A 4,223-nucleotide genomic window follows, 5' to 3' on the forward strand; every position below is an offset into this window, starting at 1 on the left:
AAACTGGTTGGCCCCACCAGCTCAAGGGAAGAAGGCTCTTGAAGATGAAGATCTTCTCTCGTCGTGTGGATAAAAGTGGTGAGACGCTGCAGCAGGGCTTCACCGGTGGTTCAGTCATTGCAGATGTCTTTGGCTTCTCTCCTCTTCGGCTTCTTAGTTCCAGTGGCAACGTCTTGCTCTTCCAGTCCTCAGGAACCTGCTTTTATGCAAAAAGATCCCCATTCATACAGCCTAGCTGTCACTCACACAGTGGAGTGGTCATCCTGGCGGGTGACCCTCCAGCCTATCAGGGCAGAGTGCAACAGGGGTTGCTGAGGCAACCCTGTTCAGGGGTCCTGCTTCCCCTCCCACACAATGGATCCACCCCAGACTCAATGGCGCCGAAAGGAGGGCTTCTTCGCAGAAGCCCACCAAAAGGACGAACAAAGGATCCCCGACCTGGGTTAGGTTTTTAGAGAAAGACATGAGAAAGAGTTTATATAAAAGTTCTGGCAAATAAAACCTACCGGAGTAAAGTTAATATAAAAATAAACCAGCGGTATGTTAGAGGCTGTCAGTAAATGTGGTAGCCTCGAACAATGGGAAAATCCCATAGGGAAATATTTGCGGTCGAATATTTTTGATAGTAACCACTGCCACCAGCCAGAAACATTTGAGAGAGGGACTGTACGGTACCCTCTCGAAAATGAACATAAGGGAAAAATGATTAACCCTTGCCAGTACCTCCATAGTAAGATGGGTTGTACTGGTTTTGTTCATAAAGATTGACTAGTAAAGTCAGTTGGGACTTTACATGCCCTGGGAGACAGTAGTCAGTCTCAGGGTCTGGAGTCTATGTTTGGGGATCGTTACGACACCCCTGTGTCATTGCACGGAGGGTGCTGTGTAACACATGTGGATAAAGATGGCTCCTATGGAGGTGAGATTAACCCCATAGACATTAAACACAAAAATAGCCTAGAACACACATAGCAAATATGCCTAAGATTGGGAAAAAGAGTCACACTCTTAGCAGGAGAAAACAAACAAACCCTACAAATCCAGCAAAGCTGCTGGGAGACACTAAAGGTAAGGGAAATTAGCCATAGAATGAGAATTCTCCCTAACAGCTGTAGTGATACACAAAATTGCAAATTTGCCAATCAGGGCTTTAGATGACAGCATTAGCCGCTGAAAGCCAATAGTTTATTCAAAGTATGTACCAAAAATTCTGACAGTAGTCTGTTGTAGCACTTCCATTACGCAGTAGTGAGCTACAAGGAATATGCAGGCCTAGTAGGGGTGGTAGGTCACATTATGCATTGTAGATAGACAGGCAGGGCGAAGGCCCCAGCTCTGTAGCTAATAGACATTATTGGAGTGTTTGGAACATTATGGCACCTATATAGCGCTTAGATAGCCAATCTTAAGCGCTATGAACACTAAGCTATGAGTGCATGCCTTTTAGAGCTTGCTCACATAGGCTTAATTCATCTCGACTTTCTAACTGTGGCTCTGCATGGCTATGTAAACTAATCTTCTTTCTCTGGGAAGACACTGATAAGACATTCCTGAGCTTTCGCGCAGATGGGCTCCAAGTAGGGAGGGGCACAGGAAAGGAGCACAGTGGACATTCACAGAGTTGGGTTTTTCCATGAATAAGCCTATATTTTGCACAGGGAAGCTTCTAGAACTGTGTGTCATGGACTGACAGCACAAGTTTATAAAAATGCATGCCCACATGACTCAGGTGGGAGATCGATCTGTGGACTTGGTTCGAGCAAGATCAAGTGTCCGGAACCTGTTGCTCTGTCGGCACCCTGCAGCGCTGTCCTCTGAGTGGGGCTTGTTACAGCTAGCTTATGAGGGCCAGGGTCTCCCAGTGCTGATTGAAGGGGCGTAAGACTGTGTTTCTCTATGTTTCTCTAAGTTCTATGTTTCTCTATATTTTGCATTTCTCTAAGTTTTGTGCTTTGTAATCTTCTCTAACTTGAATCCCAAGATGTTGCTGAAATTCACTGTTTAGAATAAATACTAAAACTTTTTGAAGGTGTCATTTGTCACTAGCATGAGTTCACTGCTCGGCACAATAGAACCTGTATTTTGGGCTGAATTGGGTAATTTTCACTCTAAGGGCTGGTCCCAAGGAAGATTTTCCCAATATCAAGACAACAGCCCCAAATATAGGTTATCTAGTCCTGTCATTTCATATGTGGTTATTAGTAGCTGGCGAGAGACAATCAGATTGTAATATGCAAACTGATTGGCCTTTGCCAGGGCTTTACTCGACCAGGAATCCCTCTTCCGACATTCTTTTCCTTTGCCCCCTGCGGGGTGGCAGCCCCTTGGTCAATGAGGAGGCTCAGAACAGGGTAATTCCCACTCTGATCCACCCCAGGGTTGGAGGCTGCCATCCTCCACCCACCGGGGAGCAAGGTAAGTGTTTTCCCTCCCCCAACCCCCAAATCAAACAATCCCTTACCTGCCCTCCCACTTACCTTCTTTTTGGTCCTTTTGGGGAGCGGGTGCGTTGGAAACATTTCTGTCAACAGCGTGTCCGCTCCCGATCGACGACAGGCCGTCATGGAAAGGAAGAAGGGACTACACATAGTCCCTTCTTCCTTTCCATGGTGGCCACTTTTTTGTTTACTTTTTTCTATTTTTTTCAATGGGCGCCATGGAAAGGGAGAAGGGACTACTTGTAACTATGGGCCCTGGGCTTTACCTGACTCGGTAATGTCCCCGCGGCCCGGGGCTTATTGCTTAAGTGTTTCTATAGGTTAACTCGCTATCCCCATACCTTGCTCAATGTCATGTCTTTGGATCTGTAGTGCAAGTAGGGGCTCAATATGGTCCCTTTCAACAGAACAGCAAAATATTGATTGATTAATTATTCTACCTTCATGTCAATATTAATAGGCCTATAGATTAACACGCACATCTGTATGTAGGTTCGCTCTTGTCATGTATGCATTACTTTGATCTTTGAAGAACTCATCTTTGACATAGCACAATACAACAAAGTTCCCAATTCATTATTTCCAACTCACATGCTGTGATCCCCCTTGAAGTATAATTCTTTGCTGTTGGCATGGTGTCATTGTTTTACTCTAGTACAAACATGTTCTGAAACGTAGTGGTATACAAGTGGTTTGGATTGGTGAATTTGTCCCTGAATACTGCTTGGCCCATTTCGCACTTATTTGAAATCCTTTTACAGGAAAAAATATCGGGGTTAATTTTCTAAAGATATTGTTACATTTTGAAAGTCTGACATTGTTAATACCTATATTATGGTTTTAAGGTAAGTGCCTGTGTATTCAAATGTAGATGGCTAGACAGAGCAGTAAATCTAGCTTATATCTTTCCAGTGATATCTGTGTCTGCGATGGTTTCTTATTTGTTATATTTGGACCTACTAGGCTGCATTCCAATAAAAACCCTTTCTTGATCTAGTGCCTGCGTCCCCAGTTTTTGCTTTTTTGCAATGCTGTAAATAACAGCGGATACTATTGCCTAATTGAACGGCACTCAATGTGTTAACTCCAGAAGCATGAAAGTTCAGGGCAGCCATGCTGAGATTCCATCCTGCGACCTGTGGATTGAGCCCGGGTCTCCACAATAGGCTCAGACAGATTTCTGAAAGGTCACCGACATATATTTGCAGGGTGCTGTCGGAAATTCTGTTACCCCATGAGTAATTGACACATGGAACTCGCGATCACCAACACAAAGCTTTGGTGGGATTTGGGATACTGTCAGAAATCCGCCTTCTCCCTATTGAATCAGACACAAAAAGTATGTTTTTTATACCTAGCATATGTCGTGGAGTGTCTAAAAATAAAAAAAATAAAAATATAAAACTCACTGCCTTGAGGGGTCGGCAAAAACCTTGCAGACAGTAGGAGGGTGTTTTTGTAGTTTTTTAAAACCGATCATCCCAGGCCTGCCATATATGCAGTAGTTTTGTCATCTAGAAAATGAAGAAGGGGTTGGTTGTAAGCCTGGGCAAGCCTTTCCAGGACAGTGCATCCACATTTCTGAGGATCAGCCAAACTCAAACTAGCTGGAAATCAGTGTGATTTGTCCTCTTCCCATAATAGTTCAGACAGGAAATCTCAACAGTGAGAGTCTAATTCATTCAACTACCCAACTAGCTGACCAATTATTGAGGTACTTCATGTTCCCCTTTCTGTCCTCAGGACCTATAGTCTCATCCTGTATCTCACAGGACCGCACTAAAG

This window comes from Ambystoma mexicanum, chromosome 12, assembly GCF_040938575.1.
Source record: "Ambystoma mexicanum isolate Mex_15411 chromosome 12, UKY_AmexF1_1, whole genome shotgun sequence".
Classification (NCBI taxonomy): Eukaryota; Metazoa; Chordata; class Amphibia; order Caudata; family Ambystomatidae; genus Ambystoma; species Ambystoma mexicanum.